Source organism: Vidua macroura, chromosome 9 (assembly GCF_024509145.1).
Source record: "Vidua macroura isolate BioBank_ID:100142 chromosome 9, ASM2450914v1, whole genome shotgun sequence".
NCBI classification, from domain to species: Eukaryota; Metazoa; Chordata; class Aves; order Passeriformes; family Viduidae; genus Vidua; species Vidua macroura.
The window spans coordinates 21,751,256-21,761,407 of NC_071579.1; positions in this window are offsets into that span (position 1 = coordinate 21,751,256).

Here is a 10,152-nt window from a genome sequence, read left to right on the forward strand (position 1 = left end):
ATTTAGGCAATCAAACTATGCTGATACTGCCATCAGCTGACCACTTACTTACAGAGAGCATGAGAAAGTCTTCCAGTTCATAAACTGTCCAAGTTTATCAAAACAAATTTTGTTGCACCTGGTAAGGCCACCACCTCCCTCCCTTACATGTCTCTCTGGAAAAATACTTCAACCACACAGGAGGAAAATGTCCTCTATAAAGTTGTTTAGGACTGATTAAGCAAAGCTCCTCAGTTCCTCCTGCAGAGAGAAAGGGTCAGGTACTACTCAGGGCTGGCACGTCTGGAGCTGCATTTGCAGTGATGAATGCTGTTTTTAACCACAAAGCCACCCACAGTAAATCACTGTAGAGTCACTCATACAACCAAACAGTCCCTAACTTCCCTTATCTTGATCAACTGAATAGCCAAAATGTAAATAGAAAAATCAACAATATATTTTTTTGCCCTTCTTGCCAGTTGTATCTGCTATGTCAGAGAATCTCTCCCAAATTCTTTTATACAAACTATTTCCCAGATCTGCAGAGTTGAAAACTTGACTGCAAAAGGGAATGATGTGGGAGGCAAAAGGCACAGATGTTTTTCCCAAGGAAGCTTAATTAATTATGTTTATAACAGATAAATGATGTTAAAATTCTTTGGAAGTGCCAAGTTTTCTTCTCATTTACTACCACAAACAGTCATGGAGAACAAGAAATAACATGACTGATGTACTTGGTGATTGATTTTAGATTGTGACTTAAGTGTTCTGTAGCTTTTTCTTTCAACAGACAATCACAGACTACATAATACAATAGTGGAAAGCTCTTCTAGTGCAAATAAAGGATGTGTGGGGGGACTAAGGAAAAAAAATGCTCAATTGCTGCCCCCTCTAATATGTTTCTATGGTATTGGAACCTCAACCCGCCTTTTAGTTATTCATGTCCATGCTGGTTTTATTCTGTTCTGAAAATAACTTTGTTCCATTAGAAGGCACTGCTCCCAGGTGAAATAGATAAATACAAAGGATGAGTTGGCAATTAAATGCTGTTTTTCTTACTCCAGCTTCTACAGAGGGTTTGTCCTTACTGGCAGTCCCAGCTGGAGCACTACAGTGCCATCTTTCTCTCTGAGCAGTGTTTGCAACAACATTTAACCTGCCTTGGCCATGGGACAAAGTTGTTGTCAGGATGAATTATGTTGGTGTATGCTAAGCAGGCAATCATTGCAGCTATTGTGCATCCCAGCATCTCTTTTATATAGCTACAAACAGTTGCCCCACAGCCATTTTGCTGTGGCCATCCAGTTTCAGCAACACCTTAGTGAAAGAATGTGAAACCTCATTAGTTAACATCCTCTGTGCTGTGTGATTGAAATACTGCAGTTGTGTAGCATGCCAAAACAAGTGACTCCTGCAGAAACAATGGCGCTGGATTACAATGGAATATAGGTGAGACAAATAGGCTTAGCTGGCACAGCTCGTGAGCAGCCTTTGCTGATGAGAGCTAGGCAGGCTGAGCATTGCTGTGTTCTGGGAACAAGCACAAATCCCTGCAGCCAGCACTCCTGACTAGCACCAGTTACCAACCTGAGTAGAGGCAAAAGTTCAGTGTCTTAAATAGTAAAGAAGAGATTTCTCAAAGCAAGCTGGGAGCTTTCCTGGGAATCGTGCATATCTGGCTCGGGAAGCTCAGCTCTAGAGATGGTGAGGTTGAATAAGTTGAAAACTGTGTGACCACAGAACTGCAGAAACAGTCTTGATGTGTTAGGTCTGTGCACTGCAGAAAGTCGTTGATTTTTGTTCATATAAGCAGTTATGCATTTAAGCCAATATGATTTAGAAATTGTCTTTGTCAGCCTTAGGTTGCAGGTCATATGAGGTGGTGATCAGCCTAACAGGATGTGTTAGGAAAACATAGGATGAAGAAGACTACAATTCCAGCTAGTCCTGTGAATTAAAATTCAATAAACCTGTGCAGATACTAGTGAGCAGTGCTTGACATGACACAAACAGAGTTTAAAACACAAACCCAGTACATCCTTTCCCTTTGTCTCCCACAAGATAAAGATTTTCCCATACAGTCATTAACTCCAACAGGAAATTAATTGTGCTTCAGTGACTTAAAATGACGTTCAAAGCTCCTAAAGCAGCAGCTCAGCTGAAGTGAGCCAGTGCTTACAAAGAGCACATGCTACCAGTTACACACTTGGAGACTAATTTACAGTAGTGCTGAGTGCTCACAAGTGCCAGCTGCAGGCACGGTGGAATGGGAGGAGATCAGCACATCTGAAGATCAGGTTCTTTGATTTAAAGAGACACAGAAAGGCTACCTGTGGGATGAAAGTATGGAAGACAATGACAATCAGAAAGAGCTGAGCATTTTGGAAAAACAAGTTGAAGCCCACAAAATAATCTGATCTGCATCTCAATCCTCAGAAAGGCATAAAACTCAGCACTCTAATAATCTGGGGGTAAGAATATCTGCAGAGAAGAAAAAAGTGGTGTTGCAGTAGCTGAGTTTTTAACTGGACAGATGCTTGATGGGTGTACCTAAAGGAAGGCTATTATGTTCTCCAGCCTTTAGAACCCATCTCTGCAAATGGTAGGTGTAGGAATTCTTGTATTTCTGTAGAAAATATAGCACAAGCAGTTACCCACATACACAGCCCTGTGACTTGTCTGCCCAGCTGTTCAGCAGTTTCCAAATCTGCATAAATATAATAAATCGTATTTTACTACAAAATATATTCTCTCTAGTACCCATAAATATGGCAGTTTATTGCAAAATCTTTATTCAAGGGTATTTCTATGCCTCATTTAGTAATTGCCTCACCCACTGGCAGCTACAGCTCTATCAAGATGATCCTAGTGATATTCATTATATAGTTAAATATTAAAACTATGTCACAGTCTACTCTTTCCCCTTTCCAACCATAAAGGAAACGTGACTAAAGCTTTGTGGTTTTGGTAGCCACAGAGGAGGAATTGAGTACACCAGAAACATGTTACAAGTGCTTTGACTTTGTAAATTTGCCCATTCCCACTTGTGTCAAACTGCAGGCTCTAGATTGGATCAATGATGTCCACAAACGTGAAAATGAAGCAAAGTATTTCAGACTGTTTTGTCAAGCTGGAAAGATTCAGTGCTGACCTTCTTTTTAACTTTTCCTTTGCCCTTCTTCATCCTCAAGACTATGGAACAGTGGATAATGCCTTCACCTATGCCCTGCTGCTGTTTCTCGATTGTGATCAGTTTTTTCTGCCTCTGGAAATGCAGATCAATTTTTTCTGCCTCTGGAAATCCAGAGTAAACTGGACTACAGTGTGTAGCAGTAAAAAAAAAGCCTCATTCTGTTGGATGTAAAACATAAAAATGGGAGAGAGAACTACTTTGTAGCTCATCCAATATTTTTAAGATAAAAGTGTCTCCACCTGTCCTATCACTTAATAAAAAAAGTTGAAATATACACATTTGGAAAGTAGGATGCTCCCAGAACCTGTGAGAATCACTGGACATCCACATGAAGCTTTTCTCTTCTCTTGTCTTCTTTTTCTTTTCTTTCAGTGTGATCCACACCATAAATCTTCCAAACAATAAACTCCCAAAGCCACCCTGATTGCCTGCATTCAGAAGGCAACTGCAATGTACTGCAGAGAGAGAAAAAGCACAAGTTAATACAGCCTCAAACACCTTTAGATAAGTACAGGCTTTCATCTGTCTAGAGAAATAGATGGAGGCAATGCATTTAACCTGGAAGAACAACTCCAAGATAAGCTTCCCCTTGGAAACTGGACACAGAGAAAAACAAGGTGATTCCAAAAGGTAAACAGGATATTCAGAAGAGGCTCAGAGGACAGCAAGTGGAAAGGAGGTGCCATTTTCTAGTTCTTCAGGAAAGATAATGTCAGGGCTCCCTAGTCACTGAATGCCAAATACTGTGATAAGTACATTGCTAGTATGCTAAAACCCCAATTAAATAGTTTATCTCATCACACCAATGTCAAATCAAGCTTCACACATTGCAGTAACACATTTTGAAAGAACAATATTTATGGCATTTTGTAGAGAGGAGATGGATAGAAATGTCTATAATTTCTTTGCTGTGTTATGCATTAATGCTTATTATCAGTTGTTACCAGAGCTGAGCAATTTGTGAATATGTTATTTTAAGCCACCCCTGCTGCAGCCTGTAGATGCCTTGAGTTTTGCCTATATTTATGCAATTAAGCAGCATTTCGGTTTCCACTGCCAGGGGTGATTTCTGTGGTAATGTGTTGTGAGCTTCTCTCCAGAATAGGCTTTCAATAATACAGATCCAACTAAAGCTTTAGTGTAAGCACACTGTTGAAGCTTGAGGATGAAATGCACAAGATTTGAGCACTGAAAAGAAAGGCAGGTTGGGTATCTGTCTTCTTGTTTTTTCTTGGCTGGCTGAGCAAGCTTTGCCGAACAGGAAATGATCTTGCTATGAATTTAATCAGCGTTGCATTTAGTGTGCCCTAAGTTTCACATCTTTCCATATTTTCTCTGTCTATAACTGTTTTCTAACAGCTGTTAGTGAAAACTGCAGGAAAAAAACTATATTCTGATAGTCTCTTAAATATATATACACTAATCTGTATACAGTTTCTCATATGCTTTGACACAAATTTGGATAAAATGGACTATAGGTGCTACATGTCCTCAAGGTTCCTTGTAAGAAATTGAAGGAAGGGGAATAATTAGAAAATAAACATAATAGAAGATATTTAGAATTAACAGGTTTCTCTAGGATAAAGAAGAACCTAATAGTGCCATTAAAATTTGCATGTGACTCATGTTTATGGTGGATCATCAAGCTGCATGCAAACCCCTGTGCAAAGCTCCCACTGAGACCCACAGGGGATGTTTAATGTCATTTACTCATAAGAGTCACACTTTGCAGAGGACCTAATCAGCAAATTGATAAAATACACTGAGACTACACTTGCTTAGCTTGAAATATCCAAAGTAAATGCAAATACTGGTTATGTCTGACCAGAATGAAGCTAACACAGTTTACTCTGTGCATCCAGGCTCCCAGCTGCAGTCCCAGTAAGCCTGATCCACCTTGCCCAGTAGCTCAGACTGCAGCTGAATGTGAAGACCAGCCAAACCCAAGAAAATCTGTGTCTTTCTAAACACCAGTCACCTTAAGCAACTTAAGGAAAGGGTTTTAACTGATGCACTTGAAAAAGAAATGTGAGAAATATATGCTTTTCCTCAGCTGGTATACAGGGAAAATACCAGATAAGATGTATCAGGTAAAAAGTTCTACCAATTGCATTTAAAAGAAACTGGACACAAAATGTTTGCAGAATTTGTTTGTTTGCTTTAAAGTGCAGTAATTAGACCTGTTGTAGCCCTGTCAATGTGTACATGTTTTGAAGATGCTGCACTCTCATCTTTCAGGGAAGAAGTTCAGGGTTTGCAAAGAAAAAAATCAACATGGAATCTACCCCTCATCCCTGAACAAGTATAGCTGCTTTCTGAGTGACTTAGACAGGCATATTTGTAGAAGGGTGGTCCTTCATTCTCTGAATAACCAGCTTATAAAACAGTAGGCATTGCTGAGGACAAGAAATCAAACTTGATGTTCTGATGGAATATGGCAATTCCTAGAGCACCACCAGTGGTTCATTTCCATACAAAGTCCTCCAAACAGCCAGATAAGAATTTTACCCTCCCTTGCATATCTCTGTCAACAGAATTTGCATTGCATACAATATTTATGACATCCTTCAGGCATTCCACATGACTTGTCTCACACTGGCATCTGCACTTGTCCAGGTGCATGTCATGTTCCCTGACAGGCTATGGAATAACCTGTCCCATGGAGCATGAAGTTCTCTGACTCCAAGAGGCAGTCATGGGACTAAGTATCAAAATGTTTAGTTGGGATTATACTGAGACTGTAAGATATTATGAATTAGCTCTGTGAAAATACCTGTTCAAGGAAAAATTAAGGCACAGCAGGCATGCCACATTAAGAAACCGTCTGGCACACCAATAGCTAATTGGTTGTTATCGTTTAGTATATTTGCAGAATGGAGCATAAGGAAACAATTAAGCCTGCATACCACTTAAAAGCTGTAAAGTGATTTTTGAAAATCTTGTTTGATAGAAAATAAGAGCAGCTTCCAGCCTGCTAAGTAGGCAAAGCAGTTTTCTTCTGATGTTATATCACTTACATAGCATTTAAGATCAGAATGCACACTCTTCCCCTGCTTTTATTGTCAATTATCTTCTCTTTAATGAAACTGCATATTTTAGAGGCAGAAAACAATCCCACACTTCTAAAAAAGTGAACTGAACAGGAGCTGTTTACTTTGGAGTGTTTAGTAACATCAGACCAACATCCCTTCAAACTAAGGGCTGGCTTTTAGTCTATTTCCTGAGCAGCATTTTCTATTCAAATATGTGTTAGGTAGCATTTTTCCCCTCAGTTATTGGAAAGTATGCAAAACAAATACTAGAAAAAATGTGGTTTTCATTTCACTATAGAAAGCACACACATTTAGGGGTTTAGCACAAGTAAATTCCCTTTGAAATAAGGAACCCCCAGCCACAGTCTAGATGAAGGGAAAAAAAAGACGACATAAAGCAGTTTTCTCCCCTGTCAGCATGCTAAGCATAGAATTCACCTGTGATTTCTAGCAAATATTTTCAGTGAGAGCAAGATGAGGTCTTTATGAACTGAGAGGTAAAGACAAAATATGTTTCACTGAGCTCTGGAAATAAAATATCTTCCCTTTTGGTAAGATTTACAGGGGGGGTTTTGTCTTTTTCCACTTGTTTGGGATGAAATCTATTTGTATATAACCAGCCTGTGGACATATCATCATCCTATGTATTTTACATACTTACATGTAGCACATATTTTTTGTCATCTCTAAAATGTCCTAGAGATGCCTTCTCCACCCACCTCCCCCTCTTTAAGGAGTCCATCATAGCAAAACATAATTCATGTGAGTCAAAAAAGATTTACTGAAACAGATTGCTAGGTTTTCTACTGTTCCAAGCACTTGCCTACATGTGCAGTGGATCTGCCCCTAGCCACAACTTCTTTTCAGAGTACCTCACCATCTCCTCATTGGACTGGGGTGCATCTGACAAGGGTTGTAGTCATTTGTCTGCCCCCAGCACCAAGTTCACCATAATGCTTCCTAATGGCTTCTGAACACACTGCCCATCTGCTGCCCCAAGGTGAGCTGACAAACAGCTGACAAACAGCCAGCAGCTCCTTTTGAATTTGAGCTGATGTCCTGTCTGTGCACAGCATTGCAAGTACTGCTGAACGGCCTTTGCCTGGGCGCTGCTCCTGTCCCTCCTTCCTCACATCATCACCTCTGTTTTTATACTTCTGGCCATTCCACAGTGACACCAAAGGTGTTAAAGGATGATCTTGTGCCTCCCTCTGCACTTTCAGACACTTATGGACCATACAGGATCTCTTTCTATCCCAAAGACCCACAGATGTTACTGAATCTGGAAAAATGCTTGGTAACTATTCTAAATTTACTTCAGCTGCACGCCTTGATCTGGACATATTCCTAATAATTCAATTTCTCTGGCTCTAAATAGAATTCTTCAGATGCTGTGTGCCCTCTTCATCCTCAGTTTTTGACATAGCTTTCACCTCAGCTTGATATCCCACTCCCTCCTTGGAGCTGTTAGACCTTGGTACAGTGCTGGATCTGTTTTTTTGGGGGGTTGGGCTTTTTCTGTTTAGCTGGGGGGTTTTCCCCTTTTTTTTTTTTCCCAAGAACATCTCATGAAATCCATAGCAAAGGTTGTTAAGGAGCTGATACCTCTTTCTTATATTAGTGTCCTGACCCCAAAACTGAGCACTGCAAGATGATCTATACCCTACAGAGTTATTGAATGAATATTACACTTATGACTTTTTGCCTGAAGCTTCTGAGGTATTGTATTTTATGGAGGCTTTGACACTTTCAGGACAAGTGTCAAAACCTGACTGTAATTTGTTTTGACAATATTTCTGTTAAAATATATTGGGCATCACAAACAATATTTTTGACCTTGTACTTTTTGAGATCTGAGAGTGCACAAGATTTCACAGCAATCTGTCAAAAATATTACTGTATCTTGAACATGAACTTAAAATTGTCTCTACAGAGCCACTTTTATCCTTTATTTTTAAAACAAAAGGAAGACATGTAATATTTGTCCCAAAGTTTAACTGACAGCAATAATTATGGCTAATGAAGACAAAGGGACAACATTTTATGAAAGTTTATCATTCTGACCTGACTGAAACATCTGATGTGTTCTATTTGCATTGGGGATTTTATGTTAAAATAGCCATAGCTTGCTACCATCACAAGTAAAAGGGTTAAGGTTATTGCAAGGTCTCTCTCATCTGGAGAGGAAGCAGATAAAACCAAAACAATTTCAAAGCTTCCTTCTTTATTCTTAAATTAGACCTGGTAACATCCCTCTGCATTACGCATTGACATTCTGGCAATGAATTACTAGTTCACTGCTCAAGAGTCAAGATCTGTTTTTAAAATTTACTTTGTATTTCCAAGTGTCAGTTGAAAGGACCTGGTGTAATTATAGTAAAATATTTTATTACAAGGTGTCCTATTAATCCAACACAAACACAAAGGTAACTTACCTGGAATTTTCTTATGGAACAACTTAAAAACAGTCTGGTCACTACACACTCTCTTCCCAGATAAATCACAACCTTTAGAAGTTGTTTTCTAATCCAAGTTATTTTCATTAATTCACATCAATGTCTTTCATATTTGATTTGTTACATTCAGTAAGTTTGTCCAGCCTTCACTTGGAAATACTAAAAGATATGTGATGCCTTGTATTTGTGAATTATTAGCTACTGGAATAATCTTAAGAAGTTTTACTTATGTTTTTAATTTAATGCCTAGCATTGTCTTCAAATATGTTATACCCTCTCTAACCTCAATCAGAGGGAATCACAGATCTTTCAAAAAACAAAACAGAACCCAAAATCTAAAGACCTGGACCAACTCCTAGAAGTCTGTGCAAATCCCCCTGTAATTCTCAGGGTGTTTATAGTAATTAAAAAAAAAAAATCACGTGTCCTACAGAAAACCGATATATAGCCCTGTGGCTTAAGAAGCAGTGGATGGAAGTTGTGGTTCCTATACACATTCACCTGTCTGTTGACAAAAAACATATATTTTGAGAAATAAGAGGAGAAAAAAAACCCAACGAAGTCCATATAATAATAGTAATAAAATCTTAATTAAAAATCTTAAATTTCTGTCAGAGACATCTTTATCTTAGCTGTAATTGTGGAAATATTGTAATAAACAATTTAGTAAAAACATGTGTTACCTTGGAACCCAATTGCCCACATGTGGTACCAGTTAGGAAGCTGTTGGTGCCTACAGAGCTGCCACCCCAGGAGCACTGTCATACATTCTTTGTCACATCTGACAGCCCCCTGTATCAACACCACAACAAATTTAAAGGAAAGAAAATCAAATAGTGCAGTATTCCATAATTGTAAGTGAAAAACTACTCTTAGACTTCTTATCAACTTATTTTGCCTCTACAACCAGATTCCATAAATTATATGCTAGTAAGTAGCTCAGCAAAAATATTCCATACAACATCTTACTATTTGTAATAGAAACAAGCATAAAATAGTTATAGAGGAAACAGCAAAATAGAAATTTTACACATCTAAATGCAATCTCTAGCAATTCAGGTCTTTTCTCCTGCTAATAATAGAACTGCTTAGATTCAACAGCAGAAGACAATTACATGTCACGGAGTGGCCTAATATAAAATGAGAAACTTGTAATAGCTGCAAGAAAAATGACATTATTAGCATTCATAGCACAACCAATAATGTACTGTATTTCCATTACTTAAGAGTAGCATTTTTTTATCTATTCAGAGCAATTCTGGATATGAAGGTCTAATTCCTGGACACAATCTTATTACAGCATCCAAGATCAACAGGACTATTGCTGCCTTTCCTCTGCTCCCAGGACTTGTGGGCACAGACTGTGAGGACACATTCATGTTTAATTATAATGAAAATGTCACATAGAGAGGCAGGGTGTTAAATCACCATACAAAAATTTAAACTGGAAGCTGGTAAGATTTTAATAATGCTGTTTGTGAATTATGCTTCC